Below are 26,533 nucleotides of genomic sequence, written 5' to 3'. Positions count from 1 at the left end.
AGTGGTCCTTAGTTTCAATACCTCTGGCCAAGCACAAGTACCATTTGTAGATTATAATAGTCCGACTTCCAAATTACTCGTTACTTGTAATTTCATCAGTAAATCCATGTGCAGTTTGAGATTTAGCTACGGTGCACTAGAAGGTCCTTATTCTCAATGTCTGGCCAAGCACAAATACTGTTTGTAGATTTTCAAATTACTTCTTTATATTTAATTAGTAAATCCATGGAGAGTGGAGTTTCAGATTTAGCTATGGGCAGATTCTTGTTAAAGCTTTATTATCCAAGTTATCCTTCTGAGATGTTTCATACTTTTTTCCGAGCTACTAACCACTACTTGTGTCAAGTTCAGTTTCCACTTGAATAAACTTCCTCATGACTGCTACAGTTTAGGTCCTTGTTGAATTTTTTTGTTTCAGTAGGCTTCATTACGGCCTTTTGGTGATGGATTCATTACCACAATATTTTAGTTGCAATCTTTGTAATGGATTAATTACGGTAGTTGGCTATGAAGTTTTTGGAGCGAGAGGAACTTGCAAATTATAATTTTCAGAATGAATTTTTGAGACGTGATGGGTGTGTGTGTATGTGTTGTGTGTGTGTGGTGTGTGTTTTGTATTTATGTGTGTGTATGTTTTTGTGTGTTATGTGTGTATGTGTGTGTTTATGTATGTTGTATATCATGTGTTGTGTGTGTGAAGTGTGTGTTTGTATTGTCTATGTGTGTTATGAGTTGTGTGTCATATGTGTTTGTATTATGTGTTGTGTGTATGTTATGTGTATTGTATTATGTGTGTTGTGTTGTGTGTGTGTGTTTTGTGTTATGTGTTGTATATGTGTGTGTTGTATTGTGTTTGTTTCGTCTTCTGTATTGTGTGTGTGTGCTGTGTGGTGTGTGCGTTTTGTTTATTTTGTATGTTGCGCTTGTGTGTGTTTTCTATGTTGTGTGTGTGTGTTATGTATATGTGTGTTTATTCTAAGTGAGTGTATTGTGTGTGTTTGTCATGTGATATGTGTGTTCTGTTTGTTTTGTAAGTTGTGTGTGTAGATTTGTACCATTTACGTGTGTGTATGTTTATCTTTTGTATGTGCGTATTTGTTTTGTGTGATATGTGTGTGTGTATGCATGTGTGTGTGTGGTGTATGTTATGTGTGTATGTAGTGTGCATTGTTATGAGTCGTGTATGTATACGTGTATTGTGTATGTTATGTGTGTGTTGTATGTAGTATGTGTTTTTATCAATTGTGTGTATATGTACTTGTGTTATCAGATGTGTATGTATATGTGTGTGTATGTTGTGTGTGTGTGTGTTGTGTATGTTAAGAGTTGTGTGTGTATGTTTGTTGTGTATGTCATATGTTGTGTGTGTAGTGTGTGTATATTGTGTATATTATGTGTGTGTTGTGTTTTGTGTGTGTATGTTGTGTCTTTTTAAGTGTTGTGCTTTTTTTGTGTTGTGTTGTGTTTTGTTTTATTGTGTATGTTATGTGTATAGTGTGTATTATTTTAAGTTCTGTGTGTATGTGTGTGTGTTGTGTGTAGTATGTGTTGTTATGAGTTGTGTGTGTGTGTATCTTTTGTGTTGTGTGTTATTTTTATGTGTATTGGTTTTTGTGTATGTTATGTGTGTATGTGTGTTTTTTGTGTATGTGTTATGAGTTTTGTGTATTGTGTATGTTATATGTGTGTGTGTAATGTGTGTTGTTTGTATGTATTTTATGAGTTGTTTGAGTATGTGTGCATGTTTGTTGTGTATGTGTGTTTGTTGTGTATATTGTGTATATTGTGTGTATGTGTATTGTTATGTGTTGTGTGCTTATACGTATGTATTGTGTATATTATGTGTGTGTAGTATTTTTTGTTATGAGTTGTTTGTGTTATGTTTGTGTCATCTGTATATATATTATGAGTTGTGTGTACGTGTGCATGTAATGAGTTATGTGTGCATGTGTGTTTGTGTTATCAGTCGTGTGTGTGTGTTGTGCATTTATGAGTTATATGTATATGTGTTGTATATGTTATACGTGTGTGTGTATTTTTATGAGTTGTATGTGTATGTGTGTGTATTGTGTATGTTATATGTGTATGAGTTGTATGTGTGTTGTGTATAGTGTGTTGTTATGATATGTGTGTTTGTGTGTGTGTGTGTGTGTGTGTTTGTGTGTTGTTATAAGTTGCGTATGTATTGTATATATTATATGTGTATGTATGTTGTGTGTGTGTGTTGTGTATAGTATGTTGTTATGAGTTGTGTGTATATGTTTGTGTTGTGCATGCTATGTGTGTGTGTTGTTACAAGTTATGTGTGTATGTGTGTTGTATATGTTTTGTGTTTATGTAGTGTGTGTTATGAGTTATGTGTATATGTGTGTGTTGTGTATATTATGTGTGTGTGTTATTACAAGTTGTGTGTGTATGTGTTTGTATTATGTATGTTATGTGTGTGTGTAGAATGTGTTGTATGTATGTGTATTGTGTTTGTGTTGTTTATGTTATTGTATTGTTTTTGTGTGTGTTGTGTGTGTAGTTTGTAGTGTGTAGTATGTATGTGTATTGTGTGTATGCAGTGTATGTTATGTGTTATGTGTGCATATGTATTGTGTGTGTTATTTATGTTATTTTCGTGTGTGTTGTTTATTGTGTGTGTATGTTGTGTGTTGTGTGTACGTATATTATGTATGTGTAGTGTGTGTTATGTGTTATGTGTATTGTTTGTGTTGTTTATTATGTGTGTGTGTGTTGTGTGTATATATATTGTGTGTGTTTTGCATGTTATGTGTGTGTGTTGTGTATGTTATGTATGTGTGTATTGTTATAAGTTGTGTATGTATGTGTTTGTATTTGTGTTGTGTATATTATTTGTGTATGTAGTAGTGTGTGTGTAGTATGTGTTGTGTGTATGTGTATTGTATGTGTGTTGTTTATGTTGTATTGTTTTTGTGTGTGTAGTATGTGTTGTGTGTTGTTTATGTTGTATTGTTTTTGTTTGTGTAGTGTGTTGTAGTGTTGTGTGTATTATGTATTATGTGTTATATGTATATATATGTATTGTATGTGTTGTTTGTGTTATCTTCGTGTGTGTTGTTTATTGTGTATGTGTATTGTGGATGTGTAATGTGTGTTATGTGTTGTTTGTATATATGTATTGTGTGTATTGTTTGTGTTATTTTTGCGTGTGTTGTTTATTTTGTGTATATTATATGTCTGTTGTGTGTATGTGTATTGTGTTGTGTGTGTGTAGTGTTTTGTTGTGTGTATTGTGTTGTGTGTATTTATATTGTGTTGTGTGTATGTAGTGTGTGTAGTATGTGTTGTGTGTATTTATATTGTGTGTGTGTTGTGTGTGTATGTAGTGTGTGTAGTATGTGTTGTGTGTATGTAGTGTGTGTAGTATGTGTTGTGTGTATTTATATTGTGTGTGTGTTGTGTGTGTATGTAGTGTGTGTAGTATGTGTTGTGTGTATGTAGTGTGTGTAGTATGTGTTGTGTGTATTTATATTGTGTGTGTGTTGTGTGTGTATGTAGTGTGTGTTGTGTGTATTTTGTATTGTGTATGTGTTGTTTTTATTGTTGTATTATTTTTGTATGTGTTGTGTGTGTAGTATATTGTGTCTTGTGTGTATGTGTATTGTGTGTGTAGTGTGTGTTATGTATTGTGTATATGTGTATTGTTTGTATTTGTGTTATTTTTATGTGTATTGTTTATTGTATGTTTGTTGTGTGTTGTGTGTATTTGTGTATTGTTTGTGTGTTATGTGTATGTGTCCTAATACTATTTCAAAATCATCAAATTTCATCATCAGAGCGCAGACCTATTAATGGACGGTCAGGATCGTTTTTACGGTGCGCGCCATCCTTCCATCGTTCATTTCTCTCTCCTTATTGTCATGCTCTGCTCTACTCCATTGCCCGCTGTCACGTATAAGTACTCCGATGAAGGCTTCTCCGCCTTTGGAGTGCCCTGCCGACTCGAGACCATGGTGGAGTCCCCGAGGCTGGAGCGGGAAATCCGAAGCCGAAGCCTCGCGCCCGGTGACGTTCCACGAGAGCTGGTGGCAGCGGAGGCGGGGAAGACGTGGATCCTGGATTTCCTTCACCGTCCTCACGTACAGGACGGCGAAATGGGCGGTTTTGCTCCGCAAACGCGAGACCTTTCTGCTCTTTCTTCTTGGGCTATTTTCCGGTGGAAGTTCCTCCCCAGATGGCTCTTCCGTTCCAGAAGCGGTCCACCGACGGCGGTGGCGAACAGACGGGGCTCGGAATGGGTGGTACGGTGTTCTTCTCGAGGTGTCGCCGAAAGAAGAGGAAGGGGAAAGAAAGGACAGAGGAGGGGGAGGAGAATAGAAGAGAAAAGGTGGCCTCTCCTGATTCGAAGATGACGGAGGGGATCAATGGAGGGGCTGGCGTCCGCTCGTTGGATGCGTTCGCAGGTACGTGTGGGATGTCGAGTCCTCTTTGAGTTCTTAAGTGTAGTTGTAGGCTAAGTGTTCGACGTTTGGTTCATGCTAGAACAAAAAGGAAGGAGTCTCAAAACTCTTTAAGAACTCACCTTTTTATGAAGCATGCCCACGAGTCTCTTCCCCGAAACTTCGTCATCATGATAGTCTCTCAAACTCCAAAGGAGAGCAAAGAAGAGAGTCACAATAGAGAATATTTACTGGATAAAAAGGAAAACTGGGGTTTGGATAGAGATGCTTGATGTTTCTTCCACCATTTCTCTCTTGCGTTTCATAGGGCATCCATAAGTTTTATTTCCATGTATATTTAGTGACCGAGGTCTTTTTGCTTCACAGATATAGTCAATTATATTATGTTTTTGGTCTTTTTTTTTTCTTAATTCAAATATGGAGGAATTCTTCTGCAGGCATGGGAATTAAAGGCTACATCAGAGAAAAGAATTAGGTAAAGAAGGTGAGTCATCCACATCGAGTGAATGTCTTAGCTCCTACATTGCTGGTAGTTCTTGACTACCAGGTTCCTCCATTGCTGGTGTATGCCAATTTTTCAGCACAAGATTTGGGTTTTAATCTAAATTTTTAACTTTGCATCTTCTTCAATCAAGTTTTTTCATTAAATTCCTCGTTTTTGTATTTGTTACTATTCTGTGGTCTGAGAGTTCAATGTCACATCTTTGACCTGCAGGAGCTAGGAAGCCGAAAGAGATATCTTTTGACATAGGAATGGGATGTGCTGTGTGTGTATTGTGTTGTGTATGTTGTGTATGTATACGTGTGTGTAGTGTGTTGTGTGTGTATTGTGTTATATATGTTATGTGTGTTGTGTGTGTGTAGTTCAAAGGAGCGTACCATCAATGGTCATTGTCTGGAAGAGCCCTTGTTTCTTGAAGCTCTTGATGGTGAAAGCATTAGTTCCACCAGCCAGCTGATAAAACCCTTACGAAGCCAAATTTGGTAGAATTATTGATCCTGCTTCAGAAAGGTTTATGTCGATTACTATTTACCTAATCCATATGTGTTATCCTGCATATCTACCATGAGGCTTGTTACTTGCAGCAGCCAAATGAACGGCAAAGTCTACCGCCTCTTTTGTTGCACCTCTACCAATGTCTCCACTCATAGTCCGGCCATCCAACTATTGTAATGCAAGTATATATTTACAATGTCATTTTGTTGAACAGAATAACAGATATATATGAAAGGCATTATACACATGTACATGAGTACAGAGATAATTTCGAAATAGCAAAACACAAAACAGAACACTTTGGAAGCAAAAGATATATACAAATATGGACCACCATATGGTATATCCTAGTACAATTTGATAGGACCATTGTGCCAAGGTGTAAATATAATATATAAACAAGAAGAAATGACTCACATGGATATGGAATATGACAAATTGTATGACTTGTATGTATACATTCTAGACCTCCATATGACCATTCATAAAAATCTATCAAAGTCTTACTAATGTATAAAAACAATGATATTCACTTTATTCTGCATTTTTATCAGACTGCATGTAGTTCAATATTTTCTCATAACACTTAAATCAAATTCATTTCTGTTCCTAGTTAAATTGTTTTGTTGCTAATGTAACTTAGTCTTCTTTCTCTATTTGGCTAATTTCTTGATACTTCACCTTGGTATAATAGGATATAGGTAGGAACATTTGCTTTATCATATTTAAGCTGTCTAACTAAACCAGGCTAAGATTTAGAGGTGAAAATATAATGTAACATGGATATCATCAGATCCATTTCAATCCATGCTTGAAAAACTTTAATCTTGTGATCCAGTAAAACTTGTGAATGACACCCTGGACAAGGATCCAAAAACAGCAAATACCAAATATTTAATGTTAATTTACAAAATCACCATTGTATACTGACCTGCCATAGATTGTAGCATTTAATATAAGGCTGCATTATTGCATATATAATGTGTGTGTATGTGTGTGCGTATTGTGTTATGAGTTGTGTGTATAGTGTGCATTGTTTGTGTGTGTATGTATGTATGTTATGAGTTATATGTGTATGTGTGTGTGTTGTATATGTTATGAGTTGTATATGTTATGTGTGTGTGTAGTGTGTTATTATGAGTTGTGTGTGTTGTGTATGTTGTATGTGTTGTGTGTGTAATGTGTGTAGTTATGAGTTATGTGTGTGTTGTATATATTATGTGTTTGTGTTGTGTATGTTATGTGTGTTTGTATAGTGTATATTATTTATGTGTGTGTATGTGTGTGTTTTGTGTATGATATGTGTGTGTGCTGTGTATGTTGAGTTGTGTGTGTGTATGTTTGTATGTATGTTATGAGTTGTGTGTATATGTGTGTGTGTGTTTTGAGTTGTGTGTATATGTGTTGTGTATGTTCGGTGTATGTGTTATTATGAGTTGTGTGTATATGTGTTTGTGCGTTATGTGTAGTGTGTGTTGTGTATGTTATGTGTGTGTCTTTGTGTATTGTTTGTTGTTTGTGTATGTTATGTGTGTGTTGTTTGTATGTTTGTTATGAGTTGTGTGTATGTGTGTGTGTATTGTATATGTTATATGTGTGTATATTGTTATGAGTTGTGTATATATGTGTGTGTTGTGTATATTGTGTGTGTGTTGTATGTAGTGTGTATTGTAATGAGTTTCGAGTGTATGTGTGTGTTATGTATATATTATGTGTGTTTGTGTATTGTGTGTGTATGTTGTGTTTGTTTTGTGTGTGTGTTATGAGTTATGTGTATTATGTTATGAGTTGTGTGTGTATAGTGTGTTTTTGTGTGTGTGTAGTGTGTTATGAGTTGTATATGTATGTATGTGTGTATATGTGCATGTGTTGTGTATGTTATGTGTATGTGTTGCAGATATTATGTGTGTGTAGTATGTATTGTTTGTGTATGTATTGTATGTGTGTGTTATGCATATTGTGTGTGTATAGCGTTTGTTATTATGAGTTATTTGTATATGTGTGTGTTATGAGTTATGTGTATATATGTGTGTATGCGTGTGTGCTGTGTATATGTGTGTGTGTGTGTTATGAGTTGTGTGTGTTGTTTATGTTGTGTGAATGTGTTGTATGTGTTGTGTGTGTTGTTATGAGTTGTGTGTATGTGTGTGTTGTGTGTAATGTGTGTTGTGTTATGTATAATGTGTGTTGTTATGAGTTATGCGTGTGTGTTGTGTGTTTAGTGTGTTATTTGTTATGAGTAGTTATGTATATGTTATGTGTGTTGTGTGTGTATGTGTGTGTTTTGTGTGTTATGATTTGTGTGTTTGTGTTTATTTGTAGTGTGTGTTATGTGTGTATGTTATGTGTGTGTTGTTTGCGTGCTTTGTGTATTATTTGTGTGTATGTTGTTTGTGTGCTTTGTGTGTTATGTGTGTGTTGTGTGTGTATTGTGTATATTATGTATTGTATATGCATGTGTATGTGTGTCTAGTGTGTGTTGTGTATTTTCTGTCTGTGTAGTGTGTGTGTTATATGTGCATGTGTGTGTGTTATGTTGTGTGTGTGTTATGTTATATGTGTATATATGCATTGTGTCTTAGTGTGTGTTGTTATGTTTATACGTTTAGTATGTGTTTGTTATGAGTTGCGTGTGTGTAGTGTGTGTTGTGTGTGTAGTGTGTATTGTAATGAGTTTCGAGTGTATGTGTGTGTTATGTATATTAGTTGTGTATTGTGTGTATGTTGTGCGTGTTTGTGAGTTGTGTATGTGTGTGTTGTGTGTGTTGTGTGTGTTGTTATGAGTTGTGTGTATATTGTGTGTAATGTGTGTAGTGTGTGTTGTTATGAGATATGTGTGTAATGTGTGTTATTATGAGTTGTGTGTGTATTGTGTGTAATGTGTATTGTTAAGAGTGTGAGCGTGTTGTGTGTGTATTGTGTTGTATATGTGTAGTGTGTTGTGTGTGTATTGTGTTGTATATGTTATGTGTGTATTGTGTGTATGTGTGTGTGTGTTATGAGTTGTGCGTTTATGTTTGTGTGTAGTGTGTGTTATATGTGTATTGTGTATATTATATAGTGTGTGTTGTGTGAGTTGTGTGTGTTTTGTATGTTATGAGTTGTGTGTGTATAGTGTGTGTTGTGTTATTAATTGTATGTTGTGTATGTTATGTGTGTGTTTGTTGTTTGTGTGCAGTGTGTGTTATGTGTGTGTAGTGTGTGTTATGTGTGTAGTGTGTAGTTTGTGTGTGTAGTGTGAGTTGTGTGTGTTTTGTATGTTATGAGTTGTGTGTATAGCGTGTGTTATGTATGAGTTGTGTGTGTTGCTATTAGTTAGTTGTATGTTGTGTGTGTTATGTGTGTGTAGTTTGTGTTGTTGAGTTTTGTGTGTTGTATGTGTGTGTATTGTATATGTTTTGTGTATGTGTTGTGTGTGTGTGTTAATGTTGTGTGTGTTGTGTGTAGTGTGTGTTATGAGTTATGTGTGTTGTGTACGCTGTGTGTATGTACTGTGCGTTGTGTGTGTTTTTTGTGTTGTGTGTTGTTATGAGTTGTATGTGTCTTATGAGTTGTGTGTGTTGTGTGTAGTATGTTATGCGTTGTGTGAGTGTTATATATGTTGTGTGTGTAGTGTTTGTTGTTATGAGTTGTTTGTGTATGTTGTATGTGTTTTGAGTGTTGTGCGTAGTGTGTGTTGTTATGAGTTATGAGTGTAATATGTGTGTGTAGTGTTGTTTCGTGTATGTTATGTGTGTTTGTGTGTGTTGTGTTATGAGTTGTGTATGTATGTTGTTAAGAGTTGTGTGTGTGTTATGTGTGCGTGTGCGTGTTGTATATGTTATGTGTTGTGTGTGTGTTATGAGTTGTGTGTTTGTGTTTATGTGTAGTATGTATTATGTGTGTGTTGTGTATATTATGTGTGTATTGTTATTTGTGTGTATGTTGTTTGTGTGCTGTGTGTGTTATGTGTGTGTAGTGTATGTTGTTTGTGTGTGTTATGAGTTGTGTGTGTAATGTGTTGTATGTGTATTGTGTATATTATACGTGTGTATGTGTGTCTAGTGTGTGTTGTGTATGTATAGTGCAAGGTTCGTCGTACCGTACCGTACCGGCGTTTCGACCCGGGCTCGGTACCGGTACGGTACGGTATACCGCTCGGTACACCCAGGTGTACCGAGCGGTACACTCAGGTGTACCGAGCACTGTAACAGTGCTACAGTGCACTGCTACAGTGCTCGGTACGGGCGGACCGGTACAGGGCGGTCCGCGTACCGCTAGCCTGTCGGACCGGTATGTACCGCCCGTACCGGGCGGTACAGTCCGGTACGACAAACCTTGGTATAGTGTGTGTTGAGTTGTGTGTGTAGTGTGTTGTTATGAGTTGTGTGTTATATGTGCATGTGTATTGTGTGTGTGTTATGTTGTGTGTGTATGTGTATTGTGTCTTAGTTTGTGTTGTTATGTTTGTGCGTTTAGTGTGTGTGTAATGTGTGTTGTGTATGTTGTGTGTGTTTGTGAGTTGTGTATGTGTGTGTTGTGTGTGTATTGTGTGTAATGTGTGTTGTGTGTGTTGTTATGAGTTGTGTGTGTATTGTGTGTAATGTGTGTTGTTAAGAGTATTGTGTTGAGCGTGTTGTGTATATTATGTGTGTTGTGTGTGTATTGTGTTGTATATGTTATGTGTGTTGTGTGTGTGTAGTGTGTTGTGTGTGTATTGTGTTGTATATGTTATGTGTGTTGTGTGTGTGTATTGTGTGTATGTGTGTGTGTGTTATGAGTTATGCGTTTATGTTTGTGTGTAGTGTGTGTTATATGTGTATTATGTATATTATGTAGTGTGTGTTATTTGTGTGTGTAGTGTGAGTTGTGTGTGTTTTGTATGTTATGAGTTGTGTGTGTATAGTGTGTGTTGTGTTATTAATTGTATGTTGTGTATGTTATTTGTGTGTTTGTTGTTTGTGTGCAGTGTGTGTTATGTGTATGTAGTAGTGTGTGTTGTTTGTGTGTTGTGTGTGTTATGTGTAGTTTGTGTGTGTAGTGTGTGTGTTATGAGTTGTGTGTGTATAGCGTGTGTTATGAGTTGTATGTTGTGTATGTAGTGTGTGTTGTTGAGTTTTGTGTGTTGTATATGTGTTGTGTATGTGTGTGTATTGTATATGTTTTGTGTATGTGTTGTGTGTGTTAGTTATATGTGTATGTGTATTGTGTGTGTGTGTAGTGTGTGTTGTGTGTAGTTGTATGTAGTTTGTGTTGTGTATGTGTGTGTGTGTGTTATGAGTTGTGTGTTTGTGTTTATGTGTAGTATGTATTATGTGTGTGTTGTGTATGTTATGTGTGTATTGTTATTTGCGTGTATGTTGTTTGTGTGCTGTGTATGTTATGTGTGTGTATTGTTATTTGCGTGTATGTTGTTTGTGTGTGTTATGAGTTGTGTGTGTAATGTGTTGTATGTGTATTGTGTATATTATACGTGTGTATGTGTGTCTAGTGTGTGTTGTGTATGTATAGTGTGTGTTGAGTTGTGTGTAGTGTGTGTGTTATGTTGTGTGTGTATGTGTATTGTGTCTTAGTGTGTGTTGTTATGTTTGTGCGTTTAGTGTGTGTGTAATGTGTGTTGTGTATGTTGTGTGTGTTTGTGAGTTGTGTATGTGTGTGTTGTTATGAGTTGGGTGTGTATTGTGTGTAATGTGTGTTGTTAAGAGTATTGTGTTGAGCGTGTTGTGTATATTATGTGTGTTGTGTGTGTATTGTGTTGTATATGTTATGTGTGTTGTGTGTGTGTAGTGTGTTGTATGTGTATTGTGTTGTATATGTTATGTGTGTTGTGTGTGTGTATTATGTGTTGTGTGTGTGTGTTATGAGGTGTGCGTTTATGTTTGTGTGTAGTGTGTGTTATATGTGTATTGTGTATATTATGTAGTGTGTGTTAGTTGTGTGTAGTGTGAGTTAAGTGTGTTTTGTATGTTATGAGTTGTGTGTGTATAGCGTGTGTTATGAGTTGTGTGTGTTGTTTATTAGTTGTGTGTGTATAGCGTGTGTTATGAGTTGTATATTGTGTATGTTATGTGTGTGTAGTGTGTGTTGTTGAGTTTTGTGTGTTGTATATGTGTTGTGTATGTGTGTTTATTGTATATGTTTTGTGTATGTGTTGTGTGTGTTATATGTGTATGTGTATTGTGTGTGTGTGTAGTGTGTATTGTGTATGTTGTGTGTAGTTGTATGTAGTGTGTGTTGTGTATGTGTGTGTGTGTTATGAGTTGTGTGTTTGTGTTTATGTGTAGTATGTATTATGTGTGTGTTGTGTATGTTATGTGTGTATTGTTATTTGTGTGTATGTTATTTGTGTGCTGTGTGTGTTATGTGTGTGTAGTGTATGTTGTTTGTGTGTGTTATGAGTTGTATGTGTAATGTGTTGTATGTGTATTGTGTATATTATACGTGTGTATGTGTATGTTGTGTATGTATAGTGTGTGTTGAGTTGTGTGTGTAGTGTGTTGTTGAGTTGTGTGTGTTATATGTGCATATATGTGTATTGTGTCTTAGTGTGTGTTTAGTGTGTGTGTAATGTGTGTTGTGTATGTTGTGTGTGTAGTGTGAGTTGTGTGTTGTGTGTATGTTAGTGTGTGTTGTTATGAGTTGTGTGTTGTGTGTATGTTAGTGTGTGTTTTGTGTGTTATGTGTTTGTGTGTTGTGTATAGTGTGTGTTGTTATTTATGAGTTGTGTATGCGTGTTGTGTATATATTATGTGTGTATAGTGCGATGTTATGAGTTGTGTGTGGTATGTGTATCCAAATATTATTAATTTGAAAATTTATATTATAATAAATTTATATTAATCTAAAAAATTATAATAAAATTAAAAAAATAAAATTTTACTTATCCTAAAAATAAAATTAAAAAATTTATCCTAAAAATAAAATATGATTTTATCCTTAAAAAAATAAATTTTATCCTTAGAAAATAAAAAAAAATTTTGTTTATCCTAAATTAAAATTATATCCGAAAAATAAAAATTTTATACTAAAAATAAAATATAATTTTATCCTTAAAAAATAAAATTTATCGTTAAAATAATTTTGTTTATCCTAAAAATAAAATTATTTTTTTAAAAAAATTATATTATTGTAAATTAAAAAAATTATGCAACAAATTAAATATCTAATTTTCTTTATCTTAGCATTATTAATTTTATTGATTAAAAATAGATATAATAGATAATGAGATAATTTTAAAATTTCAATTGATAATAACGGAGGACGTCAATGATGACAAATGATATAAATGATGGCAAATAATGATACCATTTAAAATAACGGCGGTTATGATTGAGATAAGTAATGACTAAAAGTGAGTACCGTTTTATCAACTTAGATATAATTATCAAATGATCTTTTGAAAGACATTAATAGACGAGAGACACAAATTAAAATCGTTACTTTACGATCCAACTCGTGATAGGAGACGGAGGAATCAAATCATTAACAAGACGGAATATCAAAGTATTTGAGAAGTCATGATTTGCTAAAATATGCATTGATGACCAAACTAAGTTAGCCATTCTTCTTTAGTATTTTAAGGATTATTTAAAAAAAAATTAAACTTCTATTAAGAGATAAAATGATAATCAACATATCGATTTTCTTTTAAAAAATATGAGATACTAAAAAAATAATAATAACTCCAAAATTTGTCAGATAGGATTGAAAAAGATCCAAAGAGCTATCTCCTCCTAGACACAATATCCTTTACATGAATCCATCTAATATTTCTATGAATCATCACTACATGAGAAAAAGAGGATTCACTAGTAAGATGTAATGACAATGAATGATATATATACATAGAGTGGAAGAGAGAAACAAAGAGATAAAACACAACGTGTTGGATACCTCGTTTGTTTGTAACACATTGAGTTATCAACTTCTTTAAGAGAGAGAGTAAATAAATAAAAATAAAATGATGAAAAGTTGTATGTTAAAATCATGCACACTCAAAATTGTTCTCCCAAACCTCTCGATTTTTGTTTCGTACAAAGAAAATTTTTGAGCAAAAAATATAATAGAAAATTCTCATTTATAGGATGGATAATGCTTTCAACGGGTATAATTATGTCTGAAACTTCATATGACAATGGTCTTTCATGATAAACAAATATAATGTTTCAATCCCAAAATGGATGATTATTTTGAATAGTTCGAGATAGTTCAGGTTTCTATTCTAGCTTCTCATTCTAGTATATGTCATAGTATATGTGGCCACGGTCATGATTCTCATGCAGCATCACATTCTGACGTATCTGTTTACCCGATTTTTAAATTTTGCTTCTCTTGCCTAAATCAACTCATCATGTTATCATCTAGTAGAAAAAGTGGATGACGTTATATCTTTTCCATGTTCATTTTGGATTTTTATTTTTATTGGTGACTTAGGTCTATGTTCTATGCTGCAACGGATACGGCAATCCTGAGATTTATGATTGAGGTTTGCTGGGCCCCCATGATGGCTGCTTTCTGTGTGATGCTTGACCAAAGTGATGACAAGTCTGCCACAGCACAGTGTTTGCAGGGCTTCCGATATGCAGTGCATGTCACCTCAGTGATGCATATGCAGACACAGAGAGATGCTTTTGTCACATCCGTAGCAAAAGTCACATACCTTCATTGTGCTGCGGACATGAATGTTGATGCTGTTAAGGTGAACCACTTGAGTTAATGATATTTTCCTCCTCCAGCTACAAACTGTATTAGTTTTATTGAGAAAATTTATCTTTGGTATTTCCTGATAATTGGGTGGTGGGTAACGTATCCTATCATGTATAGGACTTTCCCTAGATTTTCTTAATTATTTCAATTGAAGATCTGTATAACATTATATATCTATTAATTACTAAATTTTGATATTGTAACAAATAGAACATTGTCATCTAACCTTGTGATACAGTCTCATCAAATACAATGCAAACTTACTAAACAATTGGTTAGAATCTCTTTATGAGTGTAGTCCCTTTTAGTAAAAAGATTTTGAGTCTACTAAGGATCTGATCACCTTTTGAATGATCTCATTACATGAACAATTGTGAATAATGCAACTATATGAAATTACTTGTAGAACGTGACTTGATGTATGTTTGCAATTATATATACATATGTATGTGATTTGATCACTTGTTCTACTGACAACATCACTCAGAGGGTGTGCTGTCTGTTGGTTAATGTCTGCCATTTAATTTTAAACATTAAAAACTATCATGCTACCATGCAGTCAATAGCTTAGCTGATAGATTATATTTTCTTAATAAATAGTTTACATTGCTTCTGTTTTGTTAAAATTTAATCTACGAGAATAACACTTTGTGTGTTCTTCATAACTTGTTTCTGTTCTTATAGATTGACTGTGTAAAGTCCATATGCATGTTAATTTGTCTGAATGACAATATTTAGCTCTTATCTGTTATGATCTGATATAAGGTAGATATGGGACCAAGTAAAACTTACACATTCCCAAGTACATGGTCAATTTTTCATATGTATTTTAGCTTCAAATGTTTGGATTTGTTTTATTATTGGTAGTTTTAATTAGTATCATAAATATTTTAATTTGAATGTCATAATTTGACATTTGTATTAAATAAATACTTAATAGTCCTACTTAATCACTGATTAGCATGACTAAAACAATGTTACATCTTAAATATTATATTTTCTATACCTTAGTTTGACATTTGTATTAAATAAACATTTGATAGTCTGTCCTAAAGTTATAAATATGTGTTACCGATTAGCATGACTTAAAGAATATACAACATGAGAATGCTGGTATTTGAGGATGAGCTCTTGTACAATGGTGACCTAGGTTCGGAGTCACTAACACAACTTCTCTAATTTAAGGGTTAAGGATTTGTGACCCCCTCAAGCATTGGGTTGCCTAAGAATGCTGGCATTCCAATTGTACTAAGTCGAAAATTAGTTTTGTTTGCTTCTTTATTCTATAGGTATTCTCGGTTGTATTTTCTTTGTCTTTCTTTTTTTGACATATATGCACATGGATACAAAATATATAATGTTTAGAGTACATGCTATGAAGCAATAGACATTTTTATTTTCGATCAGTAATATTTGTTTAGGCTTTAACTTCCATATTTTTCCTGGAATTAATGTTCTGCATCGTATCAGTTAATATCTGTTGTGTTTGTGTATGTGTCCTATGAGGTGTGTTTGTGTATGTTGTGTGTGTATTGTGTATATTATGTGTGTGTGTGTTATGAGTTGTGTGTGTATGTATGTGTGTGTTTTATATGTTATGTGTTGTGTGTATATATGTATGTGTTATGAGTTGTGTGTATATGTGTGTGTATGTTATATGTGTTTGTGTAGTATGTGTTGTTATGAGTTGTGTGTATATGTGTGTGTATGTTATGTGTGTTTGTGTAGTATTTGTTGTTATGAGTTGTGTGTATGTGTGCTTTGTATGTTACTTGTGTGTGTGTAGTATCGGTTGTTATGAGTTGTGTGTGTGCGTTGTGCATGTTATGTATGTGTGTAGTGTGTAGTGTGTTGTGTATATTATGTGTCTGTTGTTTGTGTGTGTGTTATGTGTCTGTTGTTTATGTGTGTTATGTATGTTGTGTATGTTATGTGTCTGTTGTTTATGTGTGTTATGTATGTTGTGTGTGTTGTGTGTATGTGTATTGTGTGTGTGTCTTTGTGTGTTGTGTATTGTTTATTGTGTATGTTATGTATGTGTAATGTATGTTGTTATGGGTTGTATGTGTATGTGTGTGTATTGTATATGTTATATGTGTGTGTTGTGTTGTTATGGGTTGTATGTGTATGTGTGTGTTGTTATGAATTGTGTGTATATGTATGTGCTGTATATGTAGATGCCTGACAAAGCCTTGTGCATAATGTGTATATGTATGTGCTGTATATGTAGATGCCTGACAAAGCCTTGTGCATAATCTATCTCCTAGTAATTCCTACTATGTGTGGATCACATCCTGTAGCTCTCAGCATATCTTGCCGACGAATGAATTAGCATGTATCCGGTATTTGAACAAAATAATTCCATATAACTGTCAACAAAAACACAAGCTAAGCTTTTTGTAAGAGACCCGATCAGGTATCCAGACTCCGGGAACAGCAAAAGATTCAAGTAGATCAGAACTACATAGAAGCATTACCTCGAATGAAGTTAAAATTGATTCCAGAACAAGAGGTGAGAACATAAACAATACATCGCAGCAAAATTCTACTCTCTTCGATAAATAGTCAATGAATATGTTACAGAAATCTCATCAATTTATGTTACCACCCATGGATCTACCAAGAACTTTTGCATCTAATTCACACAGCTGAATTGGATGGCTGGCTGGCAAAAGATCCTAACAAAGTGAACTTTTTAACTTTGCACTACTTAGATTATAAGCATAGGAGATACATGTATAAAAAAACAATAGAATTCTAATTTTCCACAGAAGGGCAGTAAGCGAAGATGTAACTCGCCTATGAAAACCCAGGTAATGGATTGGTTATTAGACGAAATAAAGATGATCTAACTCCTAATTTCTTAATATCCCATTATCATGCACTTGACTAGTTTTACCTAAGTCATGCGACACTTATATATGTTCATCCGTAAAGGTCAACCATCCCGAAACCTCCGATGATCCCTTAGGACCTACAAAAGAAAAATCAGGTTAGAGAAAATATTTTACTCGGGATCCACAAATAATCATTTCAGCAAACACTTCATAGCCAATGCAAATTACAAACAAATTTCATATGTTTTGAACGGTCCGACAACAAAAGATCCAATGATCCACTACAGATCGAAATTCTCATAAGTGCCCACTTGACACAATCATTGTTTGCAATTCTAAGACAACCATCAAAACAAAAAAAAAAGGGTCGCTAAGCCTACTGTCAGCTGTTTACATGTTGTGCAAAGCATGAACAAAACTGAAAAACACGGACATATATTAACATTACATGATGTGTGTTTGTTATGTTTGATGTGTGTGTATGTGCTATATGTTTGTTGTGTGTATATGTTGTGTATATGTGTAATGTTTGTTAGGAGTTATGTGTATGTTATGTGTGTGTGTGTGTTGTGTGTAGTATGTATTTTTATGAGTTGTGTGTGTATTGTGTATGCTATGTATGTGTGTGTAGTGTGTGTGTATGTATGTGTGTGTATAGTGTATGTTGTTTGTGTGTGTATGTGTGTGTATTATGAGTGTATGTGATACGTATGTTATGTGTATATTGTTATTAGTTGTGTGTGTATGTTGTGTATGTTATGTGTGTGTGTGTGTTTTGTATGTGTATTGTGTGTGTCTTTGTGTGTTGTGCATTGTTTGTGTTATGTGTGTTGTTATAAGTTGTGTATGTTATGTGTGTGTATTGTGTGTATGTGTTGTGGGTGTTGTGTGTATGTAGTGTATATTTTTTTTTTTTTTGTGTTATGTTATGTGTGCGTGTGTAGTGTGTTGTTTGTGAGTTATGAGGTGTTGTTATGAGTTGTGTTGTATATGTTATGTGTGTGTTTGTGTAGTGTGTATTGTTTATGAGTTGTGTGTTTGTGTGTCGTGTATGTTATGTGTGTGTATGTGTATTGTATGGTGTCTTTGTGTGTTGTTTATTGTGTATGTGAGTTGTTATGAGTTGTGTGTATGTGTATTGTGTGTGTTGTGTATGTTATCTGTGTGTGTGTATTGTGTTTGTTATGTGTGTGTGTGTATTGTGTGTTGTGTGTATTGTGTATGTTATGTGTGTGTGTATTGTAAGTGTTATGAGTTGTGTGTGTATGTGTGCATGTGTATTATGTATGTTAAGAGTTGTGTGTATGTGTGTGTGTTGTGTGTAATGTGTGTTATTATGAGTTGTGTTTGTATACATTGTGTATGTTATATGCGTGAAGTGTGTGTTGTTATGAGTTGTATGTGTATGTATGTGTTGTTTGCAGTATGTGTTGTGTGTATATGTGTATTGTGCATGTGTTGTTTATTGTGTATATGTTATGTGTGTGGGTATTGTATATTTTGCGTGATTGCTGCCATCTTTTTGTCATAGATTACATATCTATAGTGCAACTTTTTTTCTATGTTATGAGGTGTTTTACAAAGGGCTTTCGATGTGTTAGCACAAAAGAGGAAGAAAGGGCAACAACTGTTGCTACCCCTTAGATTGGCAAAAGGCTGCTTGCAGCCTTGGCTGAGAGCCCTTCTTGCTGCTCTAAGCTTGGCTAAAAGCAGCAAGAATGAGAGCAACAAGACTGCTCTCAACCTGCTACATGGCAACCCTTGCCTAGCTACAAGGGGCACCCCTGGTGGCCAAGGTTTCTTGGCCGCAAGGGTTGCCCTAGTGGCCAGGACTCTTGGCCGCATGGGCAAGCAAACCCTAGCCGTGCAAGTACACCCTATAGCTAGTGTTTCTTGGCTGTAGAGGTAACCTTGGGGGCTAGGGAACCCTAGTCGCCCAAACCTGGTCGCGTGGGGCACCCTATTGTAAGGTACCCCAAAAGGTAGAAAAGTAATTAATTAAATAATAAAATAATAATAATAATAATAATAATAATAATAATAATTATTATTATTATTATTATTATTATTATTATTATCTAGTAGTCCTACATGATAATGATGTGTACGTGATGTATGATGTAGACGGATGATCATTAACCATATGATGTGTGTATACATGTGATGTGATTATTATTATTATTGGAGCTTGCGAGCCTCCAATTTTTTTATCATTTATTGTTGGGCCTACGTGCCTATGATTAAGTTGTAATCATATGAGAAGACACGACAGGAGTGTAGAGGCGATAGCGAAACCCACGAGACCGAGACGGACGATCACAAGGCATGGAGATGCCTATGCAACCGACGAGAACGAGATGGATGATCATAGGACATAGAGATATGCCGCTGCACACATAGATCTTGATATGAGTGATTAGGCCCATTGGCTCAGGCTTGATCATATTAGGATGTTGTCCATGATCATCTGGTGTGATTGCTGACACACCTACTATATATATATATATATATATTTGCATGCAACGTAGATATATATTAAATATGTATGTGTATGACACGCCATAGGAGACAAAATTAAAATCTCCTCTTTCGATAATATTAAGTCGGTAAACGTAAGACAATTAGATTGACCCACGTGACCTTCCATCATTATAGGTAGGAATCGATTCCTAACGTAGGTTGAGTTGGTCGAGTCCCTCGAGACTCACCTATATTGCGATTCGCTATCTTGCCTACGACATAGAGATGTCACCGGTGACCTAAGGATATGGTATGCTTGGTCGAGTCTCTCAAGATTACGTTAAGACGCTGATTAGATCCCGATTCCCATTAGAGATCCGTTGAGGATCTTTGATTCATATACCGAAGGGAGTTATGTTAGTTTGTTAGAAAATATTACAGATATACTTAAATTGTGCAAGACACGAACTAACAGATCAGATTTCAAATACAAGCCCAACATTACACTGGATACTACATATGTTCTTGCTTATTTTATAATAATGCTAAACGCTGATGCACACAATAGCATGGTGAAAGATAAGGTTTGTTACTAAAGGAAGCTACGAGCTCTTGCTAGGTTGTTGGACTCCTCCGTTGACAATAGAGAGGAAGTCTCGATTCGTTGCGTCTATGATTGAGGCAACAATAGAAAGCATCGACGATGGAGGCAGAAGCAACGCTAGGATTGGCTCGAGGTCATGTGAGTGTGAAGAGTGGCTTTTAAGGGTAAGAAAAAGGGTTATTAAACTAGGTGCTCGCACGAAGCCTGGGTTTGAGTAAGCGCCTAAGCGGTGCCTCATTGAAGCACACCGCCTGGTCTACACATGAGACGCTCGAGCGCCTATTTAAATCATTGCTTTTCTTCCTTCTGTTACACTTCTTGGCTCAATGTCTTTACTATTCTCTTGATCTCTACAATTTTTTTCCTCTGCTGCAGCTGTTAATTAAATGGCAGCTTATAAAATGATGTCAATTTTGAAGAGATCCTTAACTAAGATCAGGGCAACCTAGGACCACAAACTTGCACTAATTTTGTCATCCGTCAATCTGGTTAATCTTTATGGAACTCCTTTCTCTTTTCCCTATTATTGGTCTTCAATATTCACTTTTACAAGAGAATATTTTATTTTATTTTTCCTAATTGAAATTTGTGATTTTTTTTCTTGGACTTGATCTGGTTAAGCTGTATGATTATGAAGATAATCATATTAACTCAAAACATGATCTTAATAATCTATGAAGTTATGAAGGACATATAAACATTTTTATCAGTGAATAGATTGAAATCCAACCTCGGGAAGGATGGGAGAAATGAACCTGATGCTTTAGAACATACTACAGCATTTCTTTTACTAGGCACTGTCAACGGGAATGGTTGATATCGAGTCTCTCTGTGGTCGGTGCTTTGTTTTACTAGGCAAAGCTAGAATCCAGGAAGGAACCTCACAGCCAGATGCTGCCATCAAATTGACTATGTTCCTCAGAAAAGGCTTATCCTCTTCGATGAAGAATGTTACAGCTTAGAACAATAGGAGAAACTAGGCAGAAGATCACAAGGCATAAGATTGGGAAAAGAAGAGCTTTAGAATCTGGATAGACAAATTTTAGAAAAGCATAAGATTAGGAAAAGAAAAGCTTTAGAATATGGAAAGACGATCACAAGGAATGAAGCCTGAGTGTGCATCTGCATAAAGATCATTAACAGTAGAAACTAGGCAGAAGATGGAAAAGTTGAATTTTGGGCATGGTACTATTGTTTTAAGGTTCATAAACATCTCATCCAATCATGAATTCATATTTGCTTATTGGTAAGACTTAACTTTATTCATCTGTTTATTCTCATCAAGATGATGACATCCAATCCTAATCCAAAGTTCTGAATAGGCATTGCCTTCTGTATTAGGATGCATTCCCAACATGAGTTTGCATGACCTGATATGCTAGTCCCAAACCTTACCTCTACCATTGACCCTCTCCCTCTCTCTGCAGGATGTTTGATTATTACTGTTTGAGAAAAAGAGAGTGCTCAATGTTTTAAAAATTGTTAAATAAATCTAAATTGCTACTAATAACAATATTATTAGGGAGCCTCGAACTACCGTTTAAACAATTTCAATTGTATTAGTGCACTACACTGACATGTTTATATTCATAATATAGAAAGGATATCCATCATTAAAAAGGAATAAGATATCATGCCTGTTCTGCTTGACAGACAGGCATATTTGATTAATCATGTGAATTTAATGTGCTAGAAATATAAAGATATCAGTTGTACCTCTGAAAAGCTTTGACGAATAGCAAGCAAAATTCCCTTTTTCACTACCGGCAAAAACAGGCTTTTGCTTAATCATCTCGGAGGCAGAATTTCTGTCAAAAGTTGTTCTGTTAGAGATGTATCATCTGAATAAGAAACTGGGAAGTTCATAGTGTAAATACGATTCTACATGCATACTTTCAACCAATGATGATTCGAACTGCATCAACCATAACTGTACTTGCAAGTTTTTCAACAGGAAAACTCACACTGAACAGTGTAGCACTACAGTAGTTTTTTAACAGGCTTTGACCACAGAATCAATTTGTTCTACAAAACCTAGCTCAAAAAGCTTATCAGCTTCATCCAAGACAAGATATTTAACCCTGCACAGAGCAAATACTAAATGAGATATGCATGACCATTAATAAAAGTTATTGCACTTTATACACCACTTCTTACATAAAAAATGCTGAATGCTATGGATACAAAGTCAATATGACAACATATTTATGTGTTAATAAAATCTATAATACTTCAATGCAAGGAGTTTAATTTCGAATGATATCGCTCGGTACGGGCAGTACGTACCGATCCACCAGCAGATTGATACACGGACCGTCCGCTATCGGGTGGTACCATCGATTAGGGCTATTTCCGCCCTATTACCATACGAAATCGATCGGTGATGGTCGATTTCGACCGTCGCCGCCCGCTACCGGGTGGTATTAGTTGAGGGAGAAGGAAGAAGAGGGAGAAGAAAAGGGAGAACTTGGAAATCCGATACCGCTCTCCCTCGACGATCTCGATCTGTCATCGTCCTATCATGAACGGTCGTCGCGCACCCACAACAACTTCGTTCAATGAACCGTTCGTCGCCCTCGTCTACATGTACAACTGCTTAGCAGCATGTTTTGGCCTGGTTTTAAGTCCTTTTGCTTGTAAAAATGTAAGTTCGAACAAGTTGCAGCACTACAGTGCGACAGCTTACCGAATCGAGCCAAATAGCCCCAAAACAGCTCTGTTTTTGCGTGCCACAAGTTGTTTTCTGCAGCTTACCGCCGCATGCGAAACGTCAGTCGTCTCAACACCCTAAAACCACCCGGGTGGCACCATGGGGGATGGGGCTTCGGTATAGTGTCGAGCGTTGAACAATATTTCACAAGTTCGCACGTTACCTTGACGGGAACTTGTTGTCGCGCCCGGCACTCGATGAGCAGCTGTTTGTGGACTTGCAGCTATTTGTCAACCCTCTAAAGTCTTTGTTTTCCTCCTCCCCCTCTTTTCTCTTGTGGACGCAAGGTGTTCGTTGAATTGCTTGTAAAGCTTCCCCTTTTTGCGAGACATCGGGACTTGTCCGTTGCTCATTCTTTGAACTAATCAACTTTCTCTTTTACAGATCCTTCAAGACCTGCGAGAGGTTGCAAGTAGGCTGATCTTTGCGGATGTAAATCGCAAGGGCGGAGCGTGACTTAGGCAACGCAAGCTAAGTTCGCGTCTTTGCCGTAAGGGTGCCTCACGACTTAGGCAATTCCAGCTAAGTCCGTGACATTGTAGTATCAAAGCGGGCAACCACTTTAAGCAAGCAGCGAAGAAACTTCGCAACTTTGCCATGGCAAAGCATCATGGCGAATCAAGCAAGACGGGGCAAGCCGGACCCTTGCCCCAAGCAGCCACAAGTGGGCTGCAAGTGCACACTCGCTCTCATGCTGTTGGAGGCACTCAGGAGGAGCGCGACAGCGAACATGATGAGTGAGAAGTTGGCTGTTCTCTGCGAGCGGAGGAGGCGCAATCTGGAACGCCAACCGGGAAAAAGAGTCATAAGGAGAGACTCACAATGGCGGAAACCCGCTTCGATGTTTTTGAAGCGAGCTTGGAGGAACTCTACCATAGCCAACGAAGGCTTATTGGGGTAGAAAGCTCGTAAGAAGAAGTGGAGTCCAGGATCGACAAGGTTAAGGCCCTATTCGACCGATTGTCAGATGCACCAAAGACTTCGTGCAACACCGGAAGTTATGGTGGAACTCACTTAAAGGGTGACCACGTTGCGCCGCCACAAAACTTGAGGGCACCCGAGCCTCATGGTTATGGAGGGGCCAGTGATGCTAAAGAGCTCGAGAATTTCCTGTTCGACATGGAACAATACTTTCGAGCTACGAGGCCTGATTCTAAAGAAATCAAAGTTTCTATAGCAACAATGTATTTGAACGGAGATGCAAAACTTTGGGGGCGAATCCATTGGGAGGAGATCCAATAGGGTCGGTGTCAAGTTGACACATGAGAGGACTTGAAGCGGGAGTTGAGAACTTAGTTCCTACCGGAGAACACAGAGTTCGTCGCAAGAAGGAAGTTGAGATAGCTCCGCCAGAGTACTTCCATTTGAGACTACGTGAAGTAATTTTCTGCACTAATGCTGGACATATAGGACATGTCCGAGAAGGATAAGCTGTTCAGCTTCCTCGATGGTTTGAAGCTATGGGCTCAACAAGAACTACATCGAAGGAATGTCGTCGATGTGATCGGGGCAATTGCTGCCGTAGAAAGGCTCACCGACTTTGTTTTCTCTGAAGACCCGGGAAAAAGGAAACAATCTTCAAGCAATCGCCCTCCAAAATATTCTCGAGGGAAGGAGCTCGGGGGCGAATAAAGGAAGAAGAGTTCCTACAAAGGGCCAAGTCTGAAAGGCAAAGCCCCAAAACCTAGCGGATGCTTCTTGTGCGGAGGGTCGTACATGGTAAGGGAGTGCCCACAAAAACAGGCACTCAATGATTTAACAGCTTCTATCCACCCCCCCAAATTGAACAAGGGCAAGGCTGTCGCTCTTAGTTCGAGTAGTTTTGAATCCAGTAGCGATAATGAGGAGTCGCAAAGAGCCGGATGGGAGCAATGCGTTTGTTGAACGCCATACAGGGCCAAGTGGGGGAGAACATGAAGACAAGGGTACAAAAAGCAGGAAGTGGTGAGCTTATATACGTAGACATCAAGCTCAATGGCCAAACAACTCATGCAATGGTGGACACAAGCACTACCCACAACTTTATCGTCGATCGAGAAGCAAAGCGACTTGGGCTGATCTTGGAGAAGAGTCCAAGTCGAATGAAGGCGGTGAACTCGGAGGCCAAGCAAATCTCCGGGTTGGCAAAGGGAGTTCCCATCAAGATCGGAACATGGAGCGGGAGCACAAACATGATGGCGGTGCTACTGGATGACTTCCAAGTGATTCTTGGAATGGAATTTATGCACGCGACGAAGTTGGTGCCAATGCCATTCCTTAACTCCCTTTGTGTGACAGGAGATAACGACCCCTATGTGGTTCCTGTCTCGCGGAGAGGAGCCAGGGAACCCCAACATATATTTGCATTACAACTAAAGAAAGGGGTGCGAAAAGGTGAATTAACATTCGTGGCTGCTATGAAGCTGGAGCCACTCGACGAGAAGGCCATTCATAAACCTGCTGTGGTGGCGAACGTCCTGAAAGAGTTCACGACGTTATGCCACCCGAGTTGCCGAAGACTCTTCCGCCACACAGAGGCATGGATCACAACATCGAGTTAGAGTCGGGAGTGAAGCCTCTAGCGAGACCACCCTACCGTATGCCCCCGCCAGAGTTGGCAGAACTTAGAAAGTAGTTAGGTGAACTGCTAAGCGATGGTCTCATCCGTAGTTCTCTTCTAGAAGAAACAAGATGGGAGCCTCCGACTATGCGTCGATTACCGAGCCCTCAACAAAGTGACGGTAAAGAACAAGTATCCCATCCCGCTCATAACAGACTTGTCCGACCAGTTGGGCAAAGCCAAGTATTTATTAAAACTCGACCTTCGGTCAGGGTATTGGTAGGTGCGCATTGTTGAAGGCGATGAAGCGAAGACTACCTGCGTGACTAGGTATGGAGCGTCTGAGTTCTTGGTGATGCCTTTCGGCTTAACCAACGCTCCGACCACGTTCTGGACTTTCATGAACCAGCTATTCAAGGAGTATTTGGATAAGTTCGTGGTCGTCTACTTAGACGATATCGTCATCTATAGTCAAACATTCGAGGAGCAAGTCAAGCAACTTCGGACAATCTTCGAGGTTCTCAGGGAGAACACTTTGTTTGTGAAAAGGGAGAAATGCTACTTTGCTCAAACAAAGATCTTATTCTTGGGGCATCGAATCAGTTATGGCTCTATTTGGATGGACAAATCGAAGGTGCAAGCGATTGTGGAATGGCGAATTCCAAAGAAGGTGCCAAAGTTGAGATCCGTCCTTGGCTTCGTTAACTACTATCGACGCTTCACAGCAGGGTATTCGAAGCATGCAACTCCACTGACGGAGTTGCTAAAGGAGCAGCCTTGAAAGTGGTCTGATAAATGTGAAATTGCATTCCAAGATCTGAAGGCTGCTGTGTTGGAAGACTAGTGCTTAAATTGCCAGACTATGGGGAGCCCTTTGAAGTCCATATAGATGCTTCAGACTTCGCTATTGGGGGAGTACTCATGCAGGAGGGTCATTCGGTGGCCTACGAGAGCCGCAAACTCAATGAAATCGAGCAACGGTACCCGGTGCACGAGAAGGAGATGACAGTGGTGATCCACTATCTACGAGTTTAGCGACACTATCTTCTTGGATCGCGATTTGTACTAAGGACGGACAACATCGCTTTGAGCTATTTCTAAACTCAGAAGAAACTCTCCCCAAAGCAGGCACGATGGTAGGACTTCCTGGCTGAGTTTGATATGGCAATGGAGTATAAGCCCGGAAAGGCGAATGTCGTGGCCGATGCATTGAGTCGAAAAGTGGAGCGTGTGAATGCCATACAATTGGAGGGCAGAGGCCAAGCAAGTCAGTT

At 37.2% G+C, this 26,533-nt stretch overlaps 1 long non-coding RNA gene across 1 annotated transcript; it reads right to left on the bottom strand.

Annotated features, from left to right (window-relative positions):
- Positions 1–16,422: 16,422 nt before the first annotated feature.
- Positions 16,423–22,135, bottom strand: LOC135610482 (uncharacterized). Its single transcript, XR_010486146.1, has 3 exons — positions 21,975–22,135; positions 21,727–21,818; positions 16,423–17,083 (listed from the first exon to the last, which is right to left on the bottom strand). It is a non-coding gene; the product is annotated as an uncharacterized LOC135610482 (long non-coding RNA).
- Positions 22,136–26,533: the final 4,398 nt, after the last annotated feature.

This window comes from Musa acuminata, chromosome BXJ2-4 (genome assembly GCF_036884655.1).
Source record: "Musa acuminata AAA Group cultivar baxijiao chromosome BXJ2-4, Cavendish_Baxijiao_AAA, whole genome shotgun sequence".
Classification (NCBI taxonomy): domain Eukaryota; kingdom Viridiplantae; phylum Streptophyta; class Magnoliopsida; order Zingiberales; family Musaceae; genus Musa; species Musa acuminata.
Note: the sequence above shows the minus strand (reverse complement) of the source record. Positions and strands in the feature narration are given on the sequence as shown.